Here is a 15,619-nt window from a genome sequence, read left to right as displayed (position 1 = left end):
AAATATTGGGCTGAACATTCACCCGTAGGCACTCTCAGAAAGTACATTTGTAGCAGAATGAAGCCTAGCGTGATGGGTTTGTATGTGCTTGGCCCGTAGAGTGACACTATTAGGAGGTGTGGCCCTGTTGGAGTAGGTGTGTCACTGTGTGTGTGGGCTTTAAAACCCTCATCCTAGCTGCCTGGAAGTCAGTATTCTGCTAGCAGCCTTCAGATGAAGATGTAGAACTCTCAGCTCCTCCTGCACCATGCCTGCCTGGACACTGCCATGTTCCCACCTTGATGATAATGGACTGAACCTCTGAACCTGTAAGCCAGCCCCGATTAAATGTTGTCCTGATAAGAGTTGCCTTAGTCATGGTGTGTGTTCACAGCAGTAAAACCCTAAGACACCTAAGCACACGACTGATTGTCCAAATCCAAAGGATGTACCCCCATGAAGAGCTGAGTCAGGGATGCTGGCTAAGGAGGCTGGGCTGGTATTAGACACCCTGAAGCATCAATCTAAGGGAGCCCCTATGAGATCCTTTCCTGGGGTGTACCCACCCTATTGATTTTTCAAAACCAAGAGGCAAGATGCATGAAACCCACCCCACATTTATCCAGTGAAGCGAATATCCACGCAGTGTTGAACAGCCACCAAAGTGAATCTGCCCATGGGGACATTGCCACCCACACTCTGCTATCTGCTTACTTAACTGTCCTCATTAGAGACTTTCCCAAAAGAACAACCCAAAAGGTTGTTTCTGTTGTTATTATTATCTGAAGTTCTGACCATTAGCCCCGGGGCCTCGGGACTGTAAGAGTAAACACATCCACAATTTATCATGTTTTCCGTCTCAGCAAAGACTTTGTATATGAGCAGAAGCCTGGGAGACAGGAGCTATCTGTTATTAAATAAACGGAACTGTCAATCCAGGCACCGTCTGCAAATTAGCTGCTTGTCCATGTGGGTTAGTTGCAGGCAGACGAGCACCAGGATCTGAGTTTGATAAAAAATCCATGTTTGCCTCTTACTTCTGACACCCTTTGCAGAAGACCCGAAATTGATGAGCACAGAGGTGTTAATCCTGAAAGTGAATTAGTTTTTTTTTTTTTCCCAAAGGTGGCTCTGCAGTGCTTCCGAGCTAAACTAAGAGCTAACTTGTTCTCCACCCCCGGGGAGGCTCTGAATGCTATCCCTTAAAACTGACTGTTTTACAGGAGCCATGATCCTTAGAGACACACTAGTGGGTATGGTGGTGGGGTCAGGGGGCTGGAGGGAGACTGATCAGACTTTTAAAAACTGTGTGTGTGTGTGTGTGTGTGTGTGTGTGTATGTATGTGTCTGTGTGTGTGTGTATGTGTCTGTGTGTGTATGTCTGTCTGTGTGTGTGTGTCTGTGTGTGTGTCTGTGTGAGTGTGTTTGTGTGTGTGTGTCTGTGTGAGTGTGTCTGTGTGTGTATCTGTGCGTGTGTGTCTGTGTGTGTGTCTGTGTGTGTGTCTGTGTGTGTGTCTGTGTGTGTGTCTGTGTGTGTGTCTGTGTGTGTGTCTGTGTGTGTGTCTGTGTGTGTGTCTGTGTATGTATCTGTGTGTATCTGTGTGTGTCTGTGTGTGTCTGTGTATGTCTGTGTTGATATCTGTAAATGCAGATCTAAGTGCATGTGCACATGAGTGTGCATGCTTGTGAAGGCCAGAGGACAATCTCATGTAATTTTCAAGGATGTCACCCTAGGCCCTGCTTTGTTTGGCCTGGAGCTCACCAGTTAGGCTAAGCTGACCAGCCGACAACCCCCAGGAGTCTGCCCGTCTCTGCCTCTCCAGAGTTGAAGTTACAAGCGCAGACCACCATACCTTGCATTTGTATGTGTATTCTGGGGGGGGGGGGTGTCAACCTCAGGCCTTCATGCTTGTGAGACAAGTTCCAGGCTTGTTGGGGTGGGGTGGGGGTTGAGTGTGTGGGGTTTTGGTTTTTCTCTATATGGTAAGATGCCCAGACTATGAGAGGATTTCAGGAGTCACAGTATAACCTGAACTACACAGGAAGGAACTAAGCTGGTTAGTGTAAGGGGCAGATGGAACAGGGGGACACAGGCAAGAGCCTACCTTCGGTTTCTAAAGATAGGACAGATGAACCTCTGCAAGCTTGATTGACTGGATTAAACCTTAGCCATAGGCTCTTGACTTCAGCAGTTATCTCAAAGTATCTAGTACCTGGCCCTGGAAGGATTGAACAGCAGCCTGGAATCTTGGAACCCTGAACTAGAGGTAAGCACCCTCCCAGACTTGCTGTTAGGAATCTCTACGAATGAGCTAGCTCGGGGAGGGCTGCCCTCCAGGGGCAGCCAGGCTCACGGGCCAAAGCAAAGGCAGCTGGAGTGGCAGAGCTGGAGCCCAGTGGCCAGGATGCACTGACCACAGGGAGTGGTTAACAGCAGGTCCTGACGTTGCTTGTAGCTCAGCAACTCCGCACGGCTCAAACTGCAGCCCAAGCACAAGCAAGAGCTAGCTCTGAGATCTAAGCACACAGTAGCTGCCAACAGCCCAACCGCAGCAGAAACTGCTCGGTCCCCGGGCTCCTCTGTAGTTCCAGAGATGGATTTGCAGGGCTGGATAGGTTTTGGGAGGGAGTGTGTCTCTGGAGTACTGTGTCAGCGGCAGGAGGAGGCAAGCATGCTGCCGATGCGATGGGGGCAGCCGCACTAGAGCAGCCCTATCCATACTGGCAGACATGAGACCTCTGTGAGAGGACGGGCAGTAGCCAACGGAGCTTAGGCTGCCCTCTGGGCCTGCAGGGCTCTGAGACGGGAGAGGAAGTCACAGAGTTGGGGCCTGCTTAAAGACTGGACACTGGCTTGCTTTGCGGGTCACTCACACACTCCAGCTTCGGTCTCTGGTGATTAATGTGGATGGTCATCATATGATCTAGAATAGCCTAGAAGAAAGATGTCTTGGCATGTCTGTGAGGGAAAAGGTGGGACAGAAAGTCCCACCCTGAGTGTGTGTGCGCCATCCCATGGGTTGAAACCCCAAACTGGGTAAGAAGCGAACTGAACCCCGTAACCATCTTTCCCCACTTCCTGCTGTGGGCACCATGTGAGCAACCCTTAAGCTCATGCTGCCAGGTCTCCCCGTTTCAACGGACTGTACCCTCAACTGTGACTTTTTAAAGTTGCTTTTGTATTTTGTTACAGCTACAAGAAAAGTTACTGGTAAAATCTCCCCATAAGACAGATGCTTAAGGCCAATGGCCATGGTGGGACTTGAACCCCCTCACAGGTGCCTAAAGGCTGAACTATCACCTAGCAGGACTTTCTGGGATTGGATAAGATTTGCAAAGTGTCCTGCAGTGACCTTGCAAGCCTGGGCAAGGCTGGTGCCCAGCAGTTGCTGTTGGTTCTGTTACAATGATTCCTGACGTCCAATGAAACTAGCTAAGGCTGGGGTATAGTCTATCTTATGGAAGTGATGTTGCTTTCACTCAGGTTTGTATCACATTCCTGGAAGACAGAAATCACCGTGCAAACAAGCACAATGCACATGTGATCTCTGAGGACTGGCCTCCCCCTGCCACACACACACTCACACACACCACACACACACACACAGAGAGAGGGGGGGGGAGGGAGAGAGAGAGGGAGAGAGAGAGGGAGGGAAAGAGAGAGGGGGAGAGAGAGAGGGAGAGAAAGAGAGGGAGGGAGAGAGAGAGAGAAAGAGGGAGAGAAAGAGAGAGAGGGAGGGACAGAGAGAGGGAGAGAAAGAGAGAGAGGGAGGGAGAGAGGGAGAGAGAGGGGGGAGATAGAGAGAAAGAGAGAGAAGGAGGGAGAGAGGGGGAGAGAGAGAGAGAGAGAGAGAGAGAGAGAGAGAGAGAGAGAGGCGTGCATGTTCACACCACTCTACAAGTGAATAATCCAAGAGCCCTGAAGGTAAAGGAATTGCCGGGGCTGGTGCCAGTCTCCACCTGAAGGGAGATGGGCGTGACATGCCAGCCCCCCTCCTCCCTCCTTTCCTCCGGGGCTGGAGGAGTTGCAGCCTCCAAGACCCCAGTCTCTTCCCAAGTTTATACCTGGGAAGTTTCATCTACAGCCATAGGTGGTCTAGTTGTTTAAACTCAAACAACTTGGGCATGTTCCCTGCGACGACCCTTTAGCACCCACACAAGGTAGGTTGAGAACCATCCCCAGTCCCGGGATGCCCCTTGCCACTTCCCCGTAGCCTCTAGGGACACTACCCACAGCTCTCTCTCCACTCAGCCCCATTCTCAACTTGCATTGTGTAGGTTTGTCGATTGAGACAGATTTTTCAGGCATCTCAGAGGAGTTAATAGGGTGGTTTATTGGGGGATTTGCTTAGGAAATGAGATTTTCCCAGTCTCCCAAAGGAGAAAGGCCACATCTAAATTATTGATACCAAAACATGCTCATCAAAGAAGTCTGTGCATGCTGCAAGGTGCTGTCTTCCTTGTGTTGGGGTTTATTTGTCTGTCTGTCTGTGACTGTCTGTCTGTCTGTAGAGATGTGAATTCAACCTAGGACCTCAGGCATGCTAAGCAAGCATTCTACCACCAGACTATATTTCAAGCCCTGCCCTTAGTATTAACAAAGCCCACCTCCATCTCCCCCAGTGAAGAAGCTCAGAGTCTAAGCAGTGCCCACCCCAAGGAGAGAGATGAGTAGACCCCACTTCCCACCTCCTAGGGGATGCCATCTGGGACTCAAGGGGCCTGTGGCATACACACCCATCCTGACATCAGCCAGGGACACTGTCCTGGCTAGTCCTCCACCTTGAAGAAAGGCATGCTTTTAAAGGAAACAAGTGGGACAGGAGGCAAGATGTGCCCACCAAGTAAAGACTGGACAGCTGCCCAGATGTGGCCAATATTAAGTTGTTTTAGCTGAGTGGGAAAGAATACTAGGTGTGCAGAGCCCAGCTCCATGGAAGGAAGTTCAAAGAGCCCCATGGCCCTCCATCTGCATTAAGGACATCGGTTCTCGGCACAGTCAGATGCCAAAGAGGGAGATGAACCAAGAAACTGCGGGGCAGACAGGGAGGTGTCTGTAGGTTCAGCGTGAGCCCCCGGGGAGTGGGGACTGCATCCCTCACACACATTATGTCTGTGTGCATGCCTAGATGGCAAGGTGGCTGGGTACCTCTCTTCCAATGTGATGCCCACTTGACCCTGTAGACAACTTTTAACTCGTGTGCCCATCTTTCTGTTTGCACTTGGCATCTGTTGTTGTATCCTCATGAAGTCAGTTCTTGACATCAGAGTCAGAGCGTTGGAAAGAGTGGGCTCTAAAATCAAGCTAAAGTGGGCTTTGAATAGCAAACTTGAGCCTCTAACCTCTTTTCTGAACTTACTAGTCATAAAAGCAAAATGGGGAATGTGGCCAGTTATCAGACCCATTGCCTTAAAAAGCAACTGAAAATACAGATGGTCCTAGAGAGAAGAATGGAATAACAAGTGCATTGTTATTCCAGGAAAGATAGTCTGAACATTAGAAGGGAAGAAACCCTGACTGGCACCAGTTACCTCATGATGAACCCTGAGGAGATCGTTGGTAGTGATCCACACCAGATGCAAAAGGACAAATTCTATAAGACCCTGGCTACAGGAGTGCACTGGTTTCTATAAGATCCTGGATACAGGAGTGCACTGGTTTCTATAAGATCCTGGATACAGGAGTGCACTGGTTTCTATAAGACCCTGGCTACAGGAGCTCACTGGTTTCTATAAGATCCTGGATACAGGAGTGCACTGGTTTCTATAAGATCCTGGATACAGGAGCGCACTGGTTTCTATAAGATCCTGGATACAGGAGCTCACTGGTTTCTTTAAGATCCTGGATACAGGAGTGCACTGGTTTCTATAAGATCCTGGATACAGGAGCTCACTGGTTTCTATAAGACCCTGGATACAGGAACTCACTGGTTTCTATAAGATCCTGGCTACAGGAGTGCACTGGTTTCTATAAGACCCTGGCTACAGGAGCTCACTGGTTTCTATAAGATCCTGGATACAGGAGCTCACTGGTTTCTATAAGATCCTGGATACAGGAGCTCACTGGTTTCTATAAGACCCCGGCTACAGGAGTGCACTGGTTCCTATAAGATCCTGGCTACAGGAGCTCACTGGTTTCTATAAGACCCTGGCTACAGGAGTGCACTGGTTTCTATAAGACCCTGGCTACAGGAGTGCACTGGTTTCTATAAGACCCTGGCTACAGGAGTGCACTGGTTTCTATAAGACCCTGGCTACAGGAGCTCACTGGTTTCTATAAGATCCTGGATACAGGAGTGCACTGGTTCCTATAAGATCCTGGCTACAGGAGCTCACTGGTTTCTATAAGATCCTGGATACAGGAGTGCACTGGTTCCTATAAGATCCTGGCTACAGGAGCTCACTGGTTTCTATAAGATCCTGGCTACAGGAGTGCACTGGTTTCTATAAGATCCTGGCTACAGGAGTGCACTGGTTTCTATACGATCTGGCTACAGGAGTGCACTGGTTTCTATAAGATCCTGGCTACAGGAGTGCACTGGTTTCTATAAGACCCTGGATACAGGAGTGCACTGGTTTCTATAAGACCCTGGATACAGGAGCTCACTGGTTTCTATAAGATCCTGGATACAGGAGTGCACTGGTTTCTATAAGATCCTGGATACAGGAGTGCACTGGTTCCTATAAGATCCTGGCTACAGGAGCTCACTGGTTTCTATAAGATCCTGGATACAGGAGTGCACTGGTTTCTATAAGATCCTGGATACAGGAGTGCACTGGTTTCTACATGAACCCAGTGATTACAGGACCGCACTGGTTATTTTTCTCATGGTGACAAGATGCCTGATGGAAGCAGCCTCAGGGGGAAAGATTTGAGCTCCTGGTTTCAAGGATATGATCTACCACAGCAGCCGAGTGTGCATCCCAGCTCTGCACACATTAGCACATAGGTGGCAGATCCCAGCTCTGCACACATTAGCACATAGGTGGCAGAGTCGGGATGAGAAACAGGACTGGGTATAACCCTCAAACCCTGCCCCAGTGGTCTGTGATCACCAGCTAGAAAGCATGAGGAGGGGAGGGTTATGGGGGTCTGTGTCCCAAAGATCTCAGGACAGCTCCTCTAGCTTGGACCACATGTTCAAACATGTGAACCACAGGGAACATGTTGCATTCAGAATATAATGGGGTCCTAGAGTTATCAAATGCACAGACAGAAAGTAGAGAGGAGTGAGAAGGCTCAGAGGGTGATTCGGGCTATGGAGTCTGATCTCAGGACTCACATGATTTTCATGTGTGTGCCCAGGCATGAGTGTGAGTGTGTGTGTGTTTGTGTGTGTGCATACCCACACATCAAATAAGTGTGATTAAAAAGAGAAATAAAGTAGAAAGGGAGCCGGGAAAGGAGGGTGGAATTCAACCTCCAATGTGGAGCAGGTTAAAAGGATGAAGAGTTGTAGAGATAATGGCCACAGTTGCACAAGGCTTCAAACACCCAGAAATGATACGACACTAAACATTATGCATGTTATTCCATAATTGAAAAAAAATCCACAGAATACTCCTTGAGGGAATTGTCCTAGGGCTCCAAGTTGGGCTGGGTGTGGCTACCGTGGTGCCCAGCCCCTGCTCAGTTGGAAACAGCAGTGCTCTGATGGTTCCTGTGTAGCTTTCCACTAAAAAGGTTGGCCAGAATTTTACAGGGAAGAATGGTGGGGTGTCTGTCCAAGATGAGTGAGCCGAAACGGGTGGTCTGACTTCCCAGGTCTAGACCCAGAAGCTGGAAAGAAAGGCAGAGTCTAGAGCTGAGGCTGGACAAGACTGGCTTTATCCGGAGGCTCTAGGGGAAGGGCCTTCCTAGACGCTGCCAGCCTCTCTGGATGGCATGGGCTTCCCTTCCTCCATTCACAGATGCATCACTCAGGCCTCTGCCTCCACCTTCCTGTCTGTGTAAGCCTCTCTGTGTCATCGCCTCTTCTTGTAAATACACTGGTCATTAGAGTGGAGCTCACCCTGAGCCGATGGTGACCTAAGCAGTTATATCTACAAAAAACACATCTCCAAATAAGGTTGTACTCTGGGGTTCTGGGTAGACACGAATGCATGAGAGACACTCTCCTGCCCAGAATAACTGGCTGGCATCCATCTCATCCATGTGTGGAAGACATCTGCAGACTTGAAATGGCCCAGTGCTGGACCTTGGTGGAGAGGGCTAGATACAATCCACAGTGGCATCCACGGTCTAGCTTAGAAACTGTTAGCCCCCCTCCACTGCCGCCCACCTGCCACTGCCTCCCACTGCTCAGTGAGCTCCCTTCCATCCACAGGTTTGTGTTTGGCTCAGTGAATACAAAAGAGAAATGGGGGTACAAGGTGCCAGCTGGCCTCATCCCTCCGATAGAACCTCATACGCAGCAGAAACAGTTGACAGCATCCAGATCCTCCGGACACTGGTTAAAGCACTCAGGCCTTGCAGAAGCTAGCAGGAGAACCAGCCGTCTTCAGATGCTCAGAGTAAAGACGGTCTAGGTTGTTGCAGACAGAAGGAAGGCTGTGGGCTGTGTTGGGTACCAAGGCCATGCACATCCTAGGCCTGCAGTCATCAGAGCTGGAGCCAGTAATGATCAGGTGGAATGTAGAATCTGTCCCAAGAGAAGGTAGGCCTGCTCTCCACACACAAGCTGATACTGCAGGCCCCATATTGGCAGGACCCACACAGAGCAAACAGCCCAGAGTGAGCCGCTGGTCAAGAGGAAGCCACACTCTAGTCTACCCTGCCCGCGGGACTTGGGCCAGCTGCTTCACCTGGCTGAGTGTCAGATCTGTCACTTAGAAACTGGAAGCCAGGCGGTGGTGGTGCATGCCTTTAATCCCAGCACTTGGGAGGCAGAGGCAGGTGGATTTCTGAGTTCAAGGCCAGCCTGCCTGGTCTACAGGGTAAGTTCCAAGACAGCCAGGGCTACACAGAGAAACCCTGTCTCGAAAAACAAAAACAAACAAACAAAGAAAGAAACTGGAAATGATTCTAGCACCCACCACATACTGATTTCATTAATAGTATAGTCTCAGAAGGGCACAGTCCCTGGCTGTGCTAGGTGGCGTCAGCCAGTGCTGTTGTGGGTCCTGTCATTACAAGCTACACAATAGTATCCACTCAAGTTTCACTGCACTGGGAGAGCTGTGGACCTGGAGGAACCTTGAGGGGGATGGATGTGGAATTAGGGGACCACTGGATTGTTGAATCCTGCCGGGCTTCCTGAGAGAGGAGGCTGGGATCCCCAAATCCTTGCTGCTCTACAATTCTCCTAAGGAGTTTCCTGTATAGACACATGTGCAACTGGGTGCTCAGAGCTCAATGCAGCCAGGTGTCCTCTGGTAGCCAGACGCTTCAAGGACTCCCAATGCCCCTGGCAGTGGCACAGGACCACAAGGAGGGACTTCCCCTCCCCTCCCCCTCTGTCTGTCTCCCTCCCTGCCTCTCTTCTCTCTCCTCCACCTCCCAACCCTCATTTCTCCTCTCCCGCTCACCCTCCCCCTCCACACCTGCTTCCAGCTATCTACAGGTGAATTTCTCCTCAGAAGAAAAAGAAAACGGCCGTAGGTCAACATGGCTCCCCCATCACGATCATCACCATCCAAAGTTGTAGTTAAGCTACCCCCCAGTTAATTTCTTATTTATAAAATTGCGCCCTTCACCTCCCAGTTTCCCTCAGGGAGCAAGCAGAAATGGATCGCTTAATAAAATCCAAAGCATCACAGGCAAAGGTTTGTAAGTGCCTTCTGTAGCCTCCAGGCGGCTCTCCTCCTAGAGGGGCTTGGGATCATTAGGGAGAGGCCTGTCGGACAGCCTGTGACAGTCACAGCAGAGGGTCCTGGGTCCGTCCTGTCAGGAGGGTCTCCTTGCCAACTGCAGTAAGGGGACAGCACCCAAGAGTGCCACGTACTCCAGTGCAGCAAGGGGGTTGGCGCCCAAGCTGTCCCTTTAAGGCCTTGCAGAAACTGAAAGCAAAGGTTGATGGGAGTGGGGGAGCCACAGTTGTGGGTCAAATGATGACCATCAGATTCACATGTGGAAACCCTAACAGGAAAAAAAAAAATGAAGACACACCAATCCTAGTCTGTTCCTAGGCCTTCACACTCCCACCCTCTATCCACCAAGTGGGTACCTAGCCGGGGAGGAAGAGGGTGCCAGAGGTGCAAAGCTAAGTAGGTGCCTGTGAGCAGGCATCCTCCTCATGGCAGCTTGAGGAGACTTTATCTGGTGGGTCACTTCGTGTGATCACACCAAAATGGGTTTTGCTGATAGAGACATGTTCTTTCGTTCCAAAGGTTGTACAAGCAGGTCCCAGGTTAATTTCTAAAGACCAAAATGCTTGATGGGTAAAGGGCTCTGGGAGGCCAGAGCCTCTGTGCTGTGGGTGTTAGATAGTGAGGAAAAGGCAGGTGTTCAGGAGTACTTCCAGGAAATACCTGGAGGTGTTTCCCCTAGAGGGGAAGAGCAGAAGCTGGAGACTAGATTGGAGGGGGGCTGCTGGAAGCATGCAGTGGAGATGGCATGGGGTGGAGGGAGCTGGAAGCATGGACTTAGTGAGGACTGAATGGATGTGGGAAGGAAGGTGGAAGCATCCGCTCACTGGCAATGCACACTCCTCTGAACAGAGCTGATCCCACATTCAACATAGGAGACCAGCTCTGGCTCCAGAGGCAAATACTCATCTGCCCGCCCAGGCATTGTAATTCACTCAGCAGATAGCCATGTCCTGCCTCCCATCTATAGCAGCCTCCGTGCCAGGCTACGGAGACACCAGGGCCTTTAAGATGTGACCTCTACAGTGTGGCACATTCTCACCAGCAGGGGGGCACAGAGAAAGGGTCAGAGGGAAGACAGAAAGCTCATTGAAGAGCCGGCCCATCAGGGAGCCGCCTGTCTGGCCAGGCTCCCCCAGGGGGAGCTGGAAGTCTGTAGCTCCCAGATTGACCTGGAGACACTGGCAGGGGGCAGTGTGACAGTATGATAACCCTAAAGCCTGCTGACTTGCTCTGTTGTGACGCGGTGGACAGTGTGTTCACGGCCGCCCTTGGACCTGATTCACTGAGGCAAAAATGACCATAACTGTCAGTCTTGTGAATGGCTGAGAGTCATTCACTAGCGAAGCTAAGCGCTGTCCACACATCCATCAGAACACGGTCAAGGAGGTGCTCTCTCCCTTCCCAGGAACAGGCAGGTGGAACAGACAAGCCGGCTGAGGGGAAACAATGGACGGTCAGAAGGTAGGATACACTAAGCTCAGGGTGGAGCCCACATTCAGTCTAACACAGCAAGACCCAGGCTCTGGGTGATGTGACTCAGAGGCTAGATCTCTATGAGACCAGCTTCCTGCCTGTGCAGCATGGCATCCAGAGAGAATAGGGAATTCTGTGACTCTGGAGACTCGGCAAAAGAATGGAAGATAAACAGGCTATATCTAGGAACGAGGAAAATGAACCCAGCTGCCATATTTGGTGGGAGCACTTGGCTCAGCAACCCCCTGGCTACCCCTCTAGTCCGGCTGCTCTCCAAATACAGCGGCTTTGGGGAGACAGAGAAGGGGTCCCATCCTCCAAGCCTCCCAATGTGTCCTGGGTCCATAAGCATGTGCCAAATAGCTTTGAAATATTTGACTTTGACTGCGCAAGAGCCATCAGACACCTTCAGTGGCTCTGCAGACTCTGAGTGACTTGGAACTGAACAGTCAGGACGGGGACAGCAGGAAACTGGACAGTCAGGCCCGGGACAGCGGGGCACTTTGCCCTGCTCATCCCTGCCAGTGCTGCCCAGACACTGGAAATCCCAGGGTCTGGCACAGCTATAGGGGGAATGCTGGCTGAGGGAAAGGGGTACAGGGAAGATGAGGCTGTTATGCCTAGCTCTCCTGTCAGTCCTGAGTTCACTGAGCCCCAGCAGGGCAGTGGGCCCTTCCCCTTCTCGAGAAGTGACTGCAGACCCAGCTCCCTGGCCATGTTTGTGCTTCAGGGCTGATGTGAACGGAGGGAAATCGTACTCGGTTGGGAGGACAAGTCCCCTTATGGATTAATTCAGTCAGCACTGAGACTACTCCCTCCAGGCTTGAAAGAAGCAGCAATCAGTGGGAGTCTCTCAACCCATCCGTCTTGTTTCAAAATGGATGGCTCTCTTCGAAGTGCCTTCCAACACACACCTACCCCACCAAGTCACTTAAACATGAAAATACCTCAAGAGCCAATGCAGTCTTTGCCATCGTACGTGGCGGACCTCCCCGGTGACGGCCTTCCCAGAGCCTAGTTCAAATCCAGCTGTCCCTCGGCCCATAGCCCTCCTGGCTGTGACTCTGAGCTGGGTTGCTTATGAAACAGCCAGGTGTTAGTTACCATGGAGATTGACAGACTCCAGTAGAGAGTCAGCCAAGCCCATCTTCATTCTTGCTTCCCCAGGAGAAGGATGCTCCTTCCCACCTTCTAAAGAGAGGCCGCAGTGCTTGGGGGTGGGGCCGCAGTGCTTGGGGGTGGGGCCGCAGTGCTTGGGGTGGGGCCATAGTGGGGGTGGGGCCGCAGTGCTTGGGGTGGGGTCACAGTGGGCGACCCGGCTGGTGTAATATCGATTTGGACCTCAGATTTTTCTTATAAAAAGTCAGAAGGGGAAGAAAGGGCCCTCCGTCTGTGGCTGTGGAGGGGGCTGGGTAAGGCATGCCCATGCAAAATAAATGCCCACAGTCACCTTCACTTTATGGTAATGTGGATAGAGATAATGATGGTGATTTTTCTAGAGCTCAAGAAAGATGCTTAGTCCAACTACCTTTCAGCCAGGAGTGCTTCACTTTATCCTACTTCTGCTAAATTAAAAAAAAAAAAAAATCCACATACAGGGGCTGGAGAGCTGGTTGAGTAGACAAGAACACGCTGCTTTTTAATGTTTTTATTATTTATTTTACTATGTGTGTACGAGCAGTTTGACTGCATGCATATTATATATACATATATATCATGTGCATGCCTTATTTTAGTTAGGGTTTCACTGCTGTGAAGAGACACCATGACCAAGGCAACTCTTATAAAGGCGATCATTTAATTGGGGCTTGCTCACAGGTTCAGAGGTTCAGTCCATTATCATCATGGTGGGAAGCATGGCAGCATGCAGGCAGGCGTAGTGCAGGAGATCCTGAGAGTTCTACGCCTCAATCCGAAGGCAGCTAGAAGGGGGTTCTCCTCGGAGACCGCAAAGCCCACACTCCCTCAACAAGGCCAAAACTCCTAAGAGTGTCACTCCATATGGCCAAGCCTTCAAACATATGAATCTGTGAGGGCCAAATCTATTCAAACCACCACATGCCTCATACCTCAGAAGGCCAGAAGAAGATGCCAGATCCCCTAGAACTGGAGTTATGGAAGGGTGCTGGGGACTGACCTGGGCCTCTGGACACACAGAATCCACACCAAGTGGCCCACAACCGCCCATAATGCCAGTTTCAGAAGATCTGAACCATCTTCTTGCTTCCAGTGGCTCTGCACACAGATGTACATACAGACAAGCAGGTGAAACACCAACACACACAAATAAAATTAAAACAGAAACAAAACACACACAAATAGGCTTTTGGAAGAGGTGGGAGCATTCTAGAAGCAGGAAATGGAGATGGCAGTGTGACACTGTGGATGCTCTGACCTGGGCTTTGGGAATCAGCTGAGGTGCCAGCTGCTGCGCATGTGCCTGACTGTGATCACAAGTGTTCCGAAACCGTGTGCACAGGCAACTCTGAGACTTCATAAGAACACACAAGGAAAATCTACATGTAGCAGCAAAGAACATACAGTGTGTACACTTGCAGGTATACAAATGCACACAAACACAGCCGCACAACACACACACATACACAGGCACATGCACACACACAAGCACAAGTGCACACACGCGCATACACACACACACACACACACACACACACACATTTCTTTCTAAGCTCCTAAGTGTCCTCCTGAGATACTAGGGTTGGTGACCAGAACATGTGTGACCCTCTCAGCCCACAGAAATCCCTCTGTGAATGTTTGGCTACAGGTCCATGGATGGCAATGTGAATGAGCATGGCCCACGACTGTCTATCCTTAGTTCCAAATCACTCCTGCTGATGGAGGCTACCAGAGGCTGTACCTAGCTTCAAACAGCACACAATAGCTGCTTGTAGATCAAGGATGTGGCTGTATTAGCTGTCTTTCCTTTCGTAGGTATTAGAATTAATTTGCATAAGATGATCGCACAGGGACAGTGACCAGCATACCCCTCATACCACGCATACTAGTTGTCTTGTAGCAACAGAAGCCCAAGTTGGGAATCAATATCCAGAGTGGTCATTTGTGGATAAATTCAAGATCCCTTAGGGCGGAGGCGGGGGAGGAGGGAACAAAAGAAAAGGAACAACAGAAACATCCCAAAGTCACAGGAGACAAAAGTTTAGAAAGGGCGGGTGACACCCCTGCTTGTTTCCCTTCGCGTGTTAAATGATGCCTTGACTTCCGGCCAAGCTTGAGATGCTGCGGAACCCTTCTCACCTGGGCAGGCTTTCTCCTCCCGGGAGAGGGTGCTCCCGCCTCCGCCTTCTGCCCCCTCCCCCCGGAGCCAGCAGCACCCGCTCCCAGATGCACAAGGGCCAGGCAAGCTGATTGTAATTCTCTGCTTTCTCTTTCTCTTTTCTTAGAGAGCCCAGAGCGCCTCCGGGAAAATTGGCTGAATAAAAGGTATAAAGACTTTCTCTTTTCTTCCTGAATGGTTTTTGACAGATACGAGCATGTTCAACATCTCAGGAGCTGCTGGTGGTGAGCGCCAGGAATTGCTGGGGTTTCCCACTGGCTAGGGGGAAGGAAAGATTGGGGGAGGGCAGGGGAATTTTCATATCTCTTCTCTCGTTCCCCGGGAGATAGGTTTGAATTTTGTAAGGAAGGAGGCTCAAGGGTAGAAAAGCCTAAAAGATCTGGGCAGTGGTCAGAGGAGCCTGTTCTTAGGCAGCTCCTTCCTGGCCCCACCCCTCACTCACTCGCCATCCCACCCCCTCTCAGTTATTCGGTGTGCCCATCCATCCCCGGGGCAGCACAGTCTTAGAGCCTACCGTCTAACTCCTCTCCCTGACCCAGCCTCCTGGAGCGGGAACTATGGAAACCAGCCCAGTTCCAGGTGCTAAGCCCCACAAGGAGGCTGGACATTGTGAGAAGCTAGATCACCTCGTGCTCTTCTTGGCTCGCCCTCCACCAGCAACTCCTCTTCTTCATGGAGTTACAAAAAAGTTTTACTTGAAGTGAGGGAGGGGTGCTGTCCAAAGGATGGAGATGGGTTGTGGAAAAAAAATTAGAAAGTATGACTTTTCAGCCCACCCCACCTCCTACCACACACCTGTGCGCCTAGGGGCGGGGCTTCCTGCTTGCGGAGCTCCTGGGTCTGGGTCTGGGTCCAGCTTCCTGTTGTTGAGCTCTTGGGTCTGAGGTTGCGTCTGAGCCAGTGGTGCAGTGGTCCCGAATACCTGGGGCTGGACAATGCAAAAAGAGAACAAATAAAGCCCGGATGAGACTCAGTAGGCAGAGCGCTTGCCTGCAATGCACGTGGCTGTGTTCCGTTCCCAGCACTTACACCATGTGGTGG

The 15,619-nt window shown here is 50.8% G+C and overlaps 1 protein-coding gene and 1 long non-coding RNA gene across 13 annotated transcripts in view; one reads left to right on the top strand and one right to left on the bottom strand.

Moving 5' to 3' along the window:
• Rbfox3 (RNA binding fox-1 homolog 3) overlaps positions 1-15,619 on the top strand; it is a 436,622-nt gene that overhangs the window by 294,476 nt on the left and 126,527 nt on the right. For 4 of the 12 annotated variants that reach the window (XM_031355193.1, XM_031355195.1, XM_031355194.1 and 1 more), the window contains exon 4: positions 14,685-14,724. The exons of the other annotated variants lie outside the window; for them this stretch is intronic. The gene's annotated coding sequence lies outside the window, so the exon portion shown is untranslated. The remainder of the gene's footprint in view (positions 1-14,684; positions 14,725-15,619) is intronic. 12 annotated transcript variants of the gene reach the window in all.
• Positions 14,650-15,619, bottom strand: part of LOC116079282 — a 10,966-nt gene continuing 9,996 nt past the window's right edge. Inside the window, exons 4-5 of the long non-coding RNA XR_004113858.1 lie at positions 15,374-15,506; positions 14,650-14,836 (exon numbers count right to left, since the gene is read on the bottom strand). This is a non-coding gene — a long non-coding RNA (uncharacterized LOC116079282). The remainder of the gene's footprint in view (positions 14,837-15,373; positions 15,507-15,619) is intronic.

This window comes from Mastomys coucha, unplaced genomic scaffold, assembly GCF_008632895.1.
Source record: "Mastomys coucha isolate ucsf_1 unplaced genomic scaffold, UCSF_Mcou_1 pScaffold5, whole genome shotgun sequence".
Taxonomy (NCBI): domain Eukaryota; kingdom Metazoa; phylum Chordata; class Mammalia; order Rodentia; family Muridae; genus Mastomys; species Mastomys coucha.
The sequence above is the reverse complement of the archived record's forward strand: the minus strand, read 5'-3'. Positions and strand labels throughout refer to the sequence as shown.